We start from the raw sequence: 15,588 nt of genomic DNA on the forward strand, positions 1-15,588 counted from the left end.
ATGTACAGCACAGAAACAGGCCATTCAGCCCAACAGATCTATGCCAGTGTTTATGCTCCACATGAGCCTCCTTACTTCATCTAACCCTATCAGCATATCCTTCTATTCCTTTCTCCCTCATTTGTTTATTTAGCTTCCCCTTAAATGCATCTATGCAAGTCGCCTCAACTACTTCTTGTGGTAGCGAGTTCCACATTCTAACTGTTCTCTGGGTAAAGAAGTTACTCCTGAATTCTCTATTGAATTTCTTAGTGACTATCTTATATTTATGGCCCCTAGTTCTGGTCTCCCCAGCAAGTGGAAACATCTTCTCTACGTCTACCTTATTCCCCACCTCGGACTGCCTCATGTTCCATGGTTATTCTGGGCATCCTCCCTGCAGCCTTCATTCTTATCCTCAAAGACTCTGAGCTGGAGTGTTTCAAGCCAAAGGCATTTACTGCAGATGTGACAATCCAGTGACAGTCTCGCTGTCCATATTACAGTCCCGTATTGCCATTTCTAGTTTTTATTTAATCAGTATTTTATTTCTAGGACAAATAGAATCACTTGAGATCTAAATTATATTCAGTCAAATGGATATAGTTAGATTTCAAAATAATTAGTAATGTATTTTTTAATTTAAATTTTAAAAGTTGATAGATCAGTTTATAGTCCCTTGGATTAAATCACTTAGCACCTCCTTCCCCCTTTGCACCTAATTCCCACACTCACCAAATTCTCAGTTCAAAGTCCTCACTCTGTTAGCAATTCACTCCGTTAGAAGTTCACTCTCTGTCTTTGCGAGCCATGTGCTGCTGGATGTTGTAGTGATAATCGAAGAGACATTGGACAGAATTTTAAAAGGGAAAAACGGGTGGGTTGGGGGCGGGGGGCATTGAAAATTGCAACAATTACAGACCCGCCCCCAACCCGCCTCCAACCCTACCATTTCCGATTTTCACCAGGGCAGGACGTGGGGTGGGCAACCAACCCACTCTCAGTTGTAAAATCTCGCTACGAAAAGTCATAATAAGAATAAAACCGGACGGACCACCCGGCATCGGACCACGAGACACCGGACACGACAACGGCAAAACACCAAGCCCAGTCAACCCTGCAAGGTCCTTGTGCCAAAATTGGGAGAGCAACAGCCTGACATAGCCATACTCACAGAATCATACCTTTCAGCCAACGTCCCAGACTCTTCCATCACCATCCCTGGGTATGTCTTGTCCCACCGGCAGGACAGACCCACCAGAGGTGGCGGTACAGTGATATACAGTCAGGAGGGAGTGGCCCTGGGAGTCCTCAACATTGACTCTGGATCCCATGAAATCTCATGGCATCAGGTCAAACATGGGCAAGGAAACCTCCTGCTGATTACCACTGACCGTCCTCCCTCAGCTGATGAATCAGTCCTCCTCCATGTTGAGAAGGACTGAGGGCAGCAAGGGCACAAAATGTACTCTGGGTGGGGGACTTCAATGTCCATCACCAAGAGTGGCTCGGTAGCACCACTACTGACCCAGCTGGCCGAGTCCTGAAGGACATAGCTGCCAGACTGGGCCTGCGGCAGGTGGTGAGCGAACCAACACGAGGGAAAAACTTACTTGACCTCGTCCTCACCAATCCACCTGTCGCAAATGCATCTGTCCATGACAGTATTGGTAGGAGTGACCACCGCACAGTCCTCGTGGCGATGAAGTCCCGTCTTCGCACTGAGGACACCATCCAACGTGTTGTGTGGCACTACCACCGTGCTAAATGGGATAGATTCAGAACAGATCGAGCAGCTCAAAACTGGGCATCCATGAGGCGCTGTGGGCCATCAGCAGCAGCAGAATTGTATTCCAGCACAATCTGTAACCTCATGGCCCGGCATATTCCTCACTCTACCATGACCAACAAGCCAGGGGATCAACCCTGGTTCAATGAGGAGTGTAGAAGAGCATGCCAGGAGCAGCACCAGGCGTACCGAAAAATGAGGTGCCAACCTGGTGAAGCTACAACTCAGGACTACATGCATGCTAAACAGCGGAAGCAACATGCTATAGACAGAGCTAAGCGATTCCACAACCAACGGATCAGATCAAAGCTCTGCAGTCCTGCCACATCCAATCGTGAATCGTGGTGGACAATTAAACAACTAACGGGAGGAGGAGGCTCTGCAAACATCCTCATTCTCAATGATGGCGGAGTCCAGCACGTGAGTGCAAAAGACAAGGCTGAAGCGTTTGCAACCATCTTCAGCCAGAAGTGCCGAGTGGATAATCCATCTCAGCCTCCTCCCGATATCCCCACCATCACGGAAGCCAGTCTTCGGCCAATTCGATTCACTCCATGTGATATCAAGAAACGGCTGAGTGCACTGGATACAGCAAAGGCTATGGGCCCCGACAACATCCCAGCTGTAGTGCTGAAGACTTGTGCTCCAGAACTAGCTGCGCCTCTAGCCAAGCTGTTCCAGTACAGCGACAACACTGGCATCCACCCGACAATGTGGAAAATTGCCCAGGTATGTCCTGTCCACAAAAAGCAGGACAAATCCAATCCGGCCAATTACCGCCCCATCAGTCTACTCTCAATCATCAGCAAAGTGATGGAAGGTGTCGTCGACAGTGCTATCAAGCGGCACTTACTCACCAATAACCTGCTCACCGATGCTCAGTTTGGGTTCCGCCAGGACCACTCGGCTCCAGACCTCATTACAGCCTTGGTCCAAACATGGACAAAAGAGCTGAATTCCAGAGGTGAGGTGAGAGTGACTGCCCTTGACATCAAGGCAGCATTTGACCGAGTGTGGCACCAAGGAGCCCTAGTAAAATTTAAGTCAATGGGAATCAGGGGGAAAACTCTCCAGTGGCTGGAGTCATACCGAGCACAAAGGAAGATGGTAGTGGTTGTTGGAGGCCAAGCATCTCAGCCCCAGGGCATTGCTGCAGGAGTTCCTCAGGGCAGTGTCCTAGGCCCAACCATCTTCAGCTGCTTCATCAATGACCTTCCCTCCATCATAAGGTCAGAAATGGGGATGTTCGCTGATGACTGCACAGTGTTCAGTTCCATTCGCAACCCCTCAGATAATGAAGCAGTCCGAGCCTGCATGCAGCAAGACCTGGACAACATCCAGGCTTGGGCTCATAAGTGGCAAGTAACATTCACGCCAGATAAGTGCCAGGCAATGACCATCTCCAACAAGAGAGAGTCTAACCACCTCCCCTTGACATTCAACGGCATTACCATCGCCGAATCCCCCACCATCAACATCCTGGGGGTCACCATTGACCAGAAACTTAACTGGACCAGCCATATAAATACTGTGGCTACGAGAGCAGGTCAGAGGCTGGGTATTCTGCGGCGAGTGACTCACCTCCTGACTCCCCAAAGCCTTTCCACCATCTACAAGGCACAAGTCAGGAGTGTGATGGAATACTCTCCACTTGCCTGGATGAGTGCAGCTCCAACAACACTCAAGAAGCTCGACACCATCCAAGATAAAGCAGCCCGCTTGATTGGCACCCCATCCACCACCCTAAACATTCACTCCCTTCACCACCGGCGCACTGTGGCTGCAGTGTGCACCATCCACAGGATGCACTGCAGCAACTCGCCAAGGCTTCTTCGACAGCACCTCCCAAACCCGCGACCTCTACCACCTAGAAGGACAAGGGCAGCAGGCGCATGGGAACAACACCACCTGCACGTTCCCCTCCAAGTCACACACCATCCCGACTTGGAAATATATCGCCGTTCCTTCATTGTCGCTGGGTCAAAATCCTGGAACTCCCTTCCTAACAGCACTGTGGGAGAACCGTCAGCACACGGACTGCAGCGGTTCAAGAAGGCGGCTCACCACCACCTTCTCGAGGGCAATTAGGGATGGGCAATAAATGCCGACCTTGCCAGCGACGCCCACATCCCGTGAACGAATAAAAAAAAAGTTGAGATACTGCAAGGGCTAAAAATTGGTAAAGAGGAGGTACTAGAAAGGCTAGCTGTACTTAAAGTAGATAAGTCACTCGGTCCAGATGGGATGCATCCTATGTTGCTGAGGGAAGTAAGGGTGGAAATTGCAGAGGTTCTGACCATAATCATGCAATCCTCCTTAGATATGGGGGTGGTGCCAGAGGACTGGAGAATTGCAAATGTTACACCCTTGTTCAAAAAAGAGTATAAGGGTAAACCCGGCAACTACAGACCAGTCAGATGAACCTTGGTGGTGGGGAAGCTTTTAGAAATGATAACCCGGGACAAAATCAAGTCACTTGGACAAGTGTTGATTAATAAGGGAAAGCCAGCACAGATTTGTTAAAGTCAAATCGTGTTTAACTAACTTGATTGAGTTTTTTGATGAGGTAACAGAGAGGGTTGTTGAGGACAATGCAGTTGATGCTGTGTATATGGACTTTCAAAAGGTGTTTGATAAAGTGCCACATAATAGGCTTGTCAGCAAAATTGAAGCTCATGGAATAAAAGGGGTAGTGGCAGCATGCATACGAAATTGGCTAAGTGACAGGAAACAGAGAGTAGTGGCGAACGGTTGATTTTCAGACTGGAGGAAGGTATACAATGGAGTTCCCCAGAGGTCGGTACTAGGACCATTGCTGTTTTGATATATATTAATGACTTGGACTTGGTTGTACAGGGCATAATTTCAAAATTTTCAGATGACACATAATGAGGAGGATAGTGGATAATCCATCTCAGCCTCCTCCCGATATCCCCACCATCACGGAAGCCAGTCTTCGGCCAATTCGATTCACTCCACGTGATATCAAGAAACGGCTGAGTGCACTGGATACAGCAAAGGCTATGGGCCCCGACAACATCCCAGCTGTAGTGCTGAAGACTTGTGCTCCAGAACTAGCTGCGCCTCTAGCCAAGCTGTTCCAGTACAGCGACAACACTGGCATCCACCCGACAATGTGGAAAATTGCCCAGGTATGTCCTGTCCACAAAAAGCAGGACAAATCCAATCCGGCCAATTACCGCCCCATCAGTCTACTCTCAATCATCAGCAAAGTGATGGAAGGTGTCGTCGACAGTGCTATCAAGCGGCACTTACTCACCAATAACCTGCTCACCGATGCTCAGTTTGGGTTCCGCCAGGACCACTCGGCTCCAGACCTCATTACAGCCTTGGTCCAAACATGGACAAAAGAGCTGAATTCCAGAGGTGAGGTGAGAGTGACTGCCCTTGACATCAAGGCAGCATTTGACCGAGTGTGGCACCAAGGAGCCCTAGTAAAATTTAAGTCAATGGGAATCAGGGGGAAAACTCTCCAGTGGCTGGAGTCATACCTAGCACAAAGGAAGATGGTAGTGGTTGTTGGAGGCCAAGCATCTCAGCCCCAGGGCATTGCTGCAGGAGTTCCTCAGGGCAGTGTCCTAGGCCCAACCATCTTCAGCTGCTTCATCAATGACCTTCCCTCCATCATAAGGTCAGAAATGGGGATGTTCGCTGATGACTGCACAGTGTTCAGTTCCATTCGCAACCCCTCAGATAATGAAGCAGTCCGAGCCTGCATGCAGCAAGACCTGGACAACATCCAGGCTTGGGCTGATAAGTGGCAAGTAACATTCGCGCCAGATAAGTGCCAGGCAATGACCATCTCCAACAAGAGAGAGTCTAACCACCTCCCCTTGACATTCAACGGCATTACCATCGCCGAATCCCCCACCATCAACATCCTGGGGGTCACCATTGACCAGAAACTTAACTGGACCAGCCATATAAATACTGTGGCTACGAGAGCAGGTCAGAGGCTGGGTATTCTGCGGCGAGTGACTCACCTCCTGACTCCCCAAAGCCTTTCCACCATCTACAAGGCACAAGTCAGGAGTGTGATGGAATACTCTCCACTTGCCTGGATGAGTGCAGCTCCAACAACACTCAAGAAGCTCGACACCATCCAAGATAAAGCAGCCCGCTTGATTGGCACCCCATCCACCACCCTAAACATTCACTCCCTTCACCACCGGCGCACTGTGGCTGCAGTGTGCACCATCCACAGGATGCACTGCAGCAACTCGCCAAGGCTTCTTCGACAGCACCTCCCAAACCCACGACCTCTACCACCTAGAAGGACAAGGGCAGCAGGCGCATGGGAACAACACCACCTGCACGTTCCCCTCCAAGTCACACACCATCCCGACTTGGAAATATATCGCCGTTCCTTCATTGTCGCTGGGTCAAAATCCTGGAACTCCCTTCCTAACAGCACTGTGGGAGAACCGTCACCACACGGACTGCAGCGGTTCAAGAAGGCGGCTCACCACCACCTTCTCAAGGGCAATTAGGGATGGGCAATAAATGCCGGCCTTGCCAGCGACGTCCACATCCCATGAACGAATAAAAAAAAAGGCTTCAAGAGGACATCGACAGGCTGGTGGAATGAGCAGACACAGGGCAGATGAAATTTAACGTAGAGAAGTGCAAAGTGATACATTGTGGCAGGAAGAATGAGGAGAGGCAATATAAACTAAATGTTACGATTCTAAAGGGGGTGCAGGAACAGACAGACCTGGGGGTATATGTAAATAAATCTTTGAAGGTGACAGGACAGATTGAGAAAGCGGTTAAAAAAGCATACAGGATCTTGGGCTTTATAAATAGAGGCATAGAGTACGAAAGCAAGGAAGATATGTTGAACCTTTATAAAACACTGGTTCGGCCACAACTGGAGTATTGTGTCCAAATCTGGGCACTGCACTTTAGGAAGGATGTGAAGGCCTTAGAGAGGGTGCAGAAAAGATTTACTAGAATGTTTCCAGGGATGAGGGATTTCAGTTACGTGGATAGACTGGAGAAGCTGGGGTTGTTCTTCTTAGAGCAGAGAAGGTTAAGAGGAGATTTGATAGAAGTGTTCAAAATCATGAAAGGTTTAGATAAAGTAAATAAAGGGAAACTGTTCACATTGGCGGAAGGGTCGAGAACCAGAGGACACAGATTTAAGGTGCTTGGCAAAAGAACCAAAGGTGACATGAGGAAAAACTTTTTTACGCAGCAAGTGGTTATGATCTGGAATGTGCTGCCTGAAAGGGTGGTGGAAGCAGATTCAATCATGGCTTTCAAAAAAGGAATTGGATAAATACTTGAATGTCAAAAATTTGCAGGGCTACGGAGAAAAAGCGGGGGAACGGGACTAACTGGATTGCTCTTACAAAGAGCCGGCACGGGCTCAATGGGCTGAATGGCCTCTTTCTGTGCTGTAACTACTCTATGATTCTAACCAAGCTAAAATTTTGCAAACTAAACTCTGAATCAAGTGGACTGATTTTAAGTGGAATCTGGGCAAGCGGATAGTTAAAATGGCTGCAGAGATTTAACCAGTCCAATCCCACTGCCTTCCAGTGGGTTGCAATTTTAGCCCACATTTTTAAGCAGGCGAGCAAGACACCCACCGGAAGACAGCAGAGTCCTTCTTTAAATATGCAGATCAGGCTCGGATTATGCCATCGGGCCTCAACCGCAATTTTAACCCGCGGCTTGCGCAGGGAAGCTATCGTGGTTTTCCTGCAAGGCCAACCTGGCGGCAATCGGATCCGGGACCAGAAGAGACCCAGGAAGGTAAGTTATTATTCATTTATTTTTTTGTTTCCCTGTGGGCCAGGAGGAGAAGGAGTGTTGCAACCCAGTCCAGTGAAGGGCGATGGAGGAGTTATGAATAATGAGTGGAGTCAATGGCTATGGGAAGGAAGTGGAAAGCAGTAATCCAAAGGTCATTTGAGAACCTGCAGGAACAGGTCAGAGCTAGCCCAGTGTGGAGTGAAAAATTCCCAGCAGAGGAACAGAAAACTGAAAAAGCAGGAGCATACTGGGTACTAGAACAGAGGCAAAGAGCAATGGATGGGTTAATTTGTAGTTTCTTGTCAGATACATATGGCCATTTAGCCTGAGTCATTTGTAGTGCCTAACAAATGTTAGAAGATCACCAGTGCTGCTCCTGGCCCCACAAGAATACCTTGGGCCTTCCCTGCCACAGGCTTTCCCCCCCACTCCCTCCCTACTTGCCTTGCTAAGGGACCGTTTCCATGGCTCCTGGTGGCTGCCTGACTGCCACCACCCCACCAATTTTGACTCCTGCTCACCAGTGGTGACATAATCTCTGTCGGCTTTGGGCTGGAATCAGTCGGGGCATGCAAATGAAGCCTGGGACCTAAAATCTCCTGGGATTCCTGTTCTGGGGGCCGGACGGTTTGCCACCTGCTTTGGCCCCTGCACCCCTGATTCCTGCCCTAAGTTAAAATCAGCCCTTTAGTGACTATTTTGCCGTGGTAACTTTACATGTAACTGGCATTTCAAATTGAGGAGAATTCCTGATGCAATTAGCATGTATTGACTTGCCTCCAAGAGATCTGTTATTTCTAGACATTGCAACACCAGGTGTAAAATACAGTCAGATATAATTGGCATTGAGAGTTGCCAGGGGATTAGCTGCAGGATGAAGTTAAATTGAAGGAAAAGGAAGATTAAATTAACATATCTGCAAGACATTGTTGCACCTACCTGGCAATGATAGTGGAGAACTGTCTTCACAGAGTTATCAGAGAGACAATTGCAGAGCTGTGTCATCTGGTACCAGAACATTTGCAGCCACCATGCAGTATTGGGGTGGCACAGATAGTGAGTGACAGTAATAGACTTCAAATTGCTACCACCTCCTTTCAGGCATGCTGCAATGCTGACATATGGGGATGGTGTCCTGGAGGACCCTCACAACTACCTCATGCAGCACCATCTCCACATTAGCAGTCATCAAACAGGATATCGGGTGCTGGGCTGCTGTATCATGCCTGCACATTGCGTTTCTTTTCTGTTCATTTTTGCCTATCACTTCTGAGTTCTATCCCCCTTCAGCCTTAGTAAAGGCTGCCAATGGGTCGACATACCATTTGAGCCTTTTCAAAGACTATAAGAATATTTGTTCTCCTATTCCATCACTTCCTTCTGCATCACTTTAAATTTTGCCTGTACACAATTTTTCACTCCCACTGTTGCTCCTCATGCGCCCCAAGCCCCCAAATCTAGAGCTGGAACTGTGAGTAATTATGGAAATAAGCTAATCCACAAAAATGGTGTATTATTAGCATATTTGCATTCTGGCAAGATTTACCAGAAGTCTTAAACCACTTAGAAGTGCCTTACACTGGCACACAAAAACCAAGGCCATTCTGTTCAGTTACTAGTAACATAGGTTTTCATTTTTTTCTTATGAAGGATGATGTCATCTTAGTGTCAATGGCAGCTACTTGTATATTTGTTGTCATCTACTTTTCTGTACTAGCTACACCTGATTACTTCAGTTTCCTCAAGTTTGTTAAGTACTGCAGGTGTTAACAGCAGCTGCATTTGTAATAGAAAATTTGAGACAGCCAATCAACATAGAACTTTGGGGAACAGTTTCAGATGTGTCCCAATTCTGTGAAAAGGCAGATAACAAATTTTATTTTTATTAAAAGATGACATTTAACTGGCCAAGGATGAATTTGTATGCAAGATATTCTGGAAATCCATGTGATTTACCCCTGGAAGGGCAGTGATAAACTTTTTAGAACTATTTCTTAAAAGATTAAGGGGATAATTTTAACCCCCAAGAACGGGTGGTCTGGGGCAGGTGGGTAGTAAAATTAGATGATTTCTTCAGCGGGAGTGTATCCCAGCTCCAACGCGCCCACTTCCGGGTTAAACCCAGATACGTCAGGATGCGTGCGCACCACAGAAATCCGGAAGTCCTGTCCCCACTTAAAGCCAGCGGACGGATTGTTAAAGAGGCAATTTAGGTAATTTAAACACTTGAGGCACTTACCTTTTTGTGGATTCTGCAACAGAAACTGATTTAACTTCTCTTGAACGTGTTTCCCATGGCTTCTGAAATACGCCATTGAAACGGAGGCAAGATGCAGCCAAAGCTCATTTGGACCTTTAAACCAGTGATTGACACACCTCAATAAAAGGTAAGGTATTGTAGCAGGGCACTCAGTTCTCTCAGGCAAATGTTTGGCTGGGTTCTTTGTGTTTAGACTGAGATTTCTTTGTTGAGACTGAGAATTCTTGTGTTCAGACAAATTTACCAACATTTTGGAGCCCCTCAAACTGACAAGATCAGGATGGGGGGTGCAATGGATCAATTCTACAGTACATCTGAGTAGGAGGGACATCACTGTCCGCGGCACGCACATCATGCAATTCTGGGATCTGCAGAAACACAAGACACAGGTGCGCAACAAGGACCGAGAGAAGAGCAGAGAGGGGACCAACGGAGGAACCAACGTCGCAGGAGGCCTACCCATGTGACGGGGTATACAACCAGAGGCTGAGCTTCCTGGACCTCTCCAAGGAGCAGTGCCTATGCAGGCTGAGATTGAGTTGGCAGGTGGTAGCAGACATCTGCAGCCTCCTTCAGGAAGAGCTGCTCCTGGCTGGACCTGGTGGCCATACATTGCCCATCGCAGTTAAAGTAACCACTGCCTTCAATTTCTTTGCCTCCGGATCCTTCCAGGGCACCACTGGTCACCTCTCCAGGGTGTGTCGATTGTCTGCACGTAAGTGTATGAGACAGGTGATGGATGGCTTGTTGGCCAGGGCATCCGACTACATGAACTTCTCCCACGACGACATCAACCAGACTGCCAGACTGAGGGGGCATTGGGTATCAACGCTCTGGCTGACTTCCCACAGGTGCAGGGCACAATCGATTGCACACATGTAGCAATCTGAGGACCTCCACATGAGCCTGGAATGTTCATAAACCGAAAGGGTTATCACTCCATCAATGTACAGCTGGTGTGCGACCACTAGAAGAGATTTCTGCAGGTGTGCGCCAGATTGCCTGGCAGCTGTCATGATTCATTCATTTTGCGGGAGTCCAACATTCTGGACCTCTTCCAGACAGGAGACAGACTTAAGGGCTGGCTCGTTGGAGACATGGGCTACCCCCTGCAGACTTGGCTCATGACACCTGTGAGAAACCCCACCAACGAGGCACAGCAGTGGTACAACCAGAGCCACATCGCTACCAGGTGTGTCATTGAGCAAGCCATAGGCATATTGAAGATGTGCCTCAGGTGCCTGGATAGATCTGGGGGAGCCCTTCAGTACTCGCCAGTGAGAATGTCCAGAATAATCGTCTTGTGCCACATCCTGCACAACACAGCGCAGCAGAGAGGGTTACAGGTGGAGGAGGTCGAATGTGCTCATCAAGCATCCTCATCTGGCAACAACACTGAAGAAGAGGAAGAGGATGAGGAGGAAGAGGATGAGGATTACAAGGAGGAAGAAAATGAAGATGGGGAACCCATCGCCAGAGCAGCCGCACACATTGCTGCCCGTGATGCCCTCATATCTAACAGGTTCTCATAATGAGATGTGCAATGTGAATAATTTGACATACTCAGGCCGCCTGGAACAACCACTGCCAGCACCACCACCATCACCACCCCCACCCCTTCCCTTTGTACAAAACAGTCCTTCAACCATGTTTACACCCGTTGAACATCCGCCCAATGAGTGTTGTCATGTTTTGGCATTCATGATGAAGCAAAAGAACGGGCAACTTCAGAGACGGGACGCGATAATGGCCAAAGCGTGGTAATGGTGATAGTCATTAAACTTAAAGTGGCTTAACAAGAAAAATATATAAATGAACAACATGACATTTTGTCAAACACCCTTGTGCATACCCTTGGTGAACTACAATTGCTTAACCTTTCACTTTCTCCCGCTTCTATGTGGTGTATTCCCTATGGCTTCAGCATAGGCAGTGGAAGGTTGCTTGGATACCTGCCCTGACTGCTGAGATGCTCTTGGCCTAAGCCCTCTGGATTTTGGAGCCCTTGTGGGCCCTGCCCAAAGACTGCTCCAGCTGCACCTGTGCAGGGGCAGACCTGGCCATCGGGAGAGGAGGCAACATTGCGGGTACTAGTTGAGATGTGGGAGCGCTTTGAGTGGAGACCCCACTTCCATATCCTCTTTCACCATCATCCCTCTCCCAGGCCTGTGTAACATCACTCCCACCGCTCTGCTGGGCAGCAGGTTGGTGAATAGATGTGCCGCGTTGTAAGGCCTTGGATAAGGTATCTGTCATCCTGTATAAGGGGCAGACATGTTGGCATCCAGAGTCTGCACGGCCGTTATCATTTAAGAGCCTTGCTTGAGGCTCAACGATGGCTGCCACTCCCTTCGTTGCAGACATTCTCACACTTAACTACGACAACAATCCACTAACGATGGAGTTGGACTCCTCCATCCTCTCCGCCATTGTGGAGAGTGTGCGTTGCATATTTTCAAGTACCTCACAAAAGGTGCAGCTGTACCTCGATCATTCTCCTCGACAATGGCCCCCGGGGTTCCGCATCTGTTTCTAGCTGAGCAGAGCTTGGAGAAGAGTGCGCCCACCGACGCTACTCCTCCCACCAATGTCTGTTCATGCACATTTGTGAGTGGTGAATCAAAAGGTGTCAACCCAACTATCTGTCTAACAGGACCCATCGAAGTGCGAGTATCTGCGCTGGTGCATTGCTCTATGTCCTGTGACGGTGCACCCTCAGAAGTAATGAGCTCCCCTGAGGAATCAATGTCTTCCATTTCCCCTGATTGTTCTTGATGTCATGAAGGCCCTGGAAGACAACAGAAAGGAATATTAATTATTCATTGGAAAAGTGACCATCTTTCCAATGACCATACTGAGATCTGCCACAGTTCACTCGTTGATAAAATCAATTCACCGTGTGTGTGAAAGATGTTAAAGTTTTGTCACCAGCCATCTGCAGGTTCCCAGTCTCTCCATCTCCGATGGATAGGCATGCAACTCTGCCACTCTGCCACATTTCCATGGCCTTCTTCTTCACATCTGTGAGCTGGACTATCTGTGGTGGACCACCGCCAGTTCTGGTTCTCTCCCTTGCGTTTTGTGCTCTCTTCTCCTATAAGGGGAGAAACAACAGACCTGTGAATGACTGAAGGTGACGTTTTCACCCGATGGATGCATTGCTTTGGGTGAGGCTGAAACAGAAGCATCAGAGGGTGACTATCAGATAGATGCATCACATTGCATCAGGATTGGGGTGAGTGGCAATAGTGGGTGCATAAATGGGGAGGTGAGGAAGTACATTGAAACTGATGGATGGTTGATGCTGAAACTTAACTATGCGTGGGAAATGATGTGATGGAGTAGTCGTTCCAACACAGAGTGGGCGGGGGGTTGTTGCACAACATACAATGTGGGTGAAACATCAAATGTACTCACTTTTCCTGACCTAGTCAGGTCACTAAAACACTTCCTGCACTGCAGCCAAGACCTAAGCACCATGCTCCTGCTGCTGACCTCTTCTGCCACCTCCAGCCAAGCCTTCTTGGTGGCAGAACCAGGTTTCTTCCTCTTACCACTTGGATATAACAGCTCCCTCCTGCTTCTCACAGCAGCCAGTGGTATCTCAAGGGATGCGTCCGAGAACCTGGGTGCTGCCTTTCCTCTATGTCCTTGCATATCTGTTTTTCCTGCTTGCTCCTTCAATATCCATTTTTGCATTGGCCCTTTAAATAGTGGGCTTTAAATCATGACATGCAGGTGCGCAGTATGCCCGCTGCGCAGCTTAGAGACGCGAATCCTGGAAGTAAAATTAAGTGCCTTCAATTGAGTTGCAATCGCACAATCCGATGCGCTCAAATTACTTCCGGGTTTCCCACGCGATTATTTACCATCCGCTGACTTCCCGCCTCCATGGTCTGTGGATAGACTGGGTATGATGGGCTGAATTATCTTTTTTCTAATTCCATGATTTATTATATTCAACAAACGGATAATAGAAGTGATTTCTGCCTGGCAGTAATTTTCACATCTAGAAAGTGTGTCTCTAGCTATTAAGTTTAGTTTGGTTAGCTTTTATACAATTTTTGTATGTCGTAACATAGGCTTCTCATGACACATTTAACATGGTATAAAAGAATTACTATGTCAGAACACAGAACAAAAAACACCTGATTATGTCCTCAGGACATCTCAAAGTACAGTCTACTTGTGTGATATAGGCGTTTACAGCAACCAATTTGCACAGACCTCAGTCCCATAAACAGTAAATGAGATAAATGACCAGTTAGTGTCAATTTAGATTACGCATTTAAGTCTAACAGTGGAGTTGAAATCCAGAATCTTCTGACTCAGGGCAAGAGTGCTACCACTGAGCCAAGCTAGGCTAGGAGAAATTTCTTTACACAGAGGATTGTTGGAATATGGAATGCTTTTCCATGGGGAGTGGATAAGCAGTGACCATTGCATCTTTTAAGGGGAAATTAGGTAAATATTTGAAGCAGAGGAAGATAAAGTGCTATGGGGAGAAAATGAGGCAGTGGGATTAGGCTTTCGGTTGTTCTAGCATAGAGCTAGCACAGACATGACGGACCAAATGGCCTCCTTCTGTGCTGGAAACTGCTATGGTTCTATTAACCAAATAATTACTTATTTTTAGGGAAACTGGAATGATTACATTAGAGTTTTTTGGGGACATAAAGACTCAAGAGTTTAAATAAAGGTTTTTTTAAACAAGTTAAAAGCTACAATGAATGTAAACAAATCTTATTGTGGTTACTTCATTGATGCATGAAATTTAGTCTATGACGCAGAACTCTTTTATAAAATGTTATAAAATGAAACACGTTGCATAAGGAGGTGTAACAGACAATAGCTGCACTGGAAATTCAAGTTATGGAAATCTATTTAAATTTACCATCACAATAGAGCATAGGATCTGACAAGCATGTACAAAAAATGCTGAAGAACAGGTAGGTTCATTCACCATAGATGATGTATAATATATCCTACTATGACCTCTACTCCATATATTTAATTTCCAGAGGGAAATTTCTGGATAAATATTTCCTGATCTCCAAAGACATTCAAGCAAAATAACAACATATTCATCCATTCTCTAATCTGTAGTATTTCTGGTGCCTTTCAGGCAGCATGCTCTCTTCATCACTCAATTGAAATGGCTCAGTACTACACATGCTACCTACATGGACCTGGATTTACTTCTTGTTGCTTCTGACAGTGTGAGACCACTGGAAGATTTTCATCCCTACCCACAGTAAGAGCTTTTTAGAAGCAGTATGGCATTCCCTATGAGTATACCCTCGTACCCCTTTATCAAGGAAGGGGAGGTGCAACAGCACAGGATGGAGCAAAGAAGAGTCACATAGCGTTTAAGGAGGATGGACCTCACCAGATATTACCCCATAAAATATACAGTAGAGAAAGAGCTTGCATTTATATAGCATCTTTCATGATCTCAGGACATCCCAAAATGCTTCACAGCCAATGAAATACTTTTGAAGTGTAGTCACTGTTGTAATGTAGGAAACGCGACAGCCAATTTTGCGCACAGCAATATCCCACGAACAGCAATGTGATAATGACCAGATGATCTGTTTTAGTGATGTTGGTTGAGGAATAAATATTGGCCAGGACACCGGAAGAACTCCCGTGCCCTTTTTTGAAATAGTGCCATGGGATCTTTTACGTCCTGGGAGGGCAGACATCTTGGTTTCACATCTCATCCAAAAGACAGCACCTCCAACAGTGCAGCACTCCCACAGTCCTGCACTGGAGAGTC

The sequence above is a fragment of the Heptranchias perlo genome, chromosome 3 (assembly GCF_035084215.1).
Source record: "Heptranchias perlo isolate sHepPer1 chromosome 3, sHepPer1.hap1, whole genome shotgun sequence".
NCBI classification, from domain to species: domain Eukaryota; kingdom Metazoa; phylum Chordata; class Chondrichthyes; order Hexanchiformes; family Hexanchidae; genus Heptranchias; species Heptranchias perlo.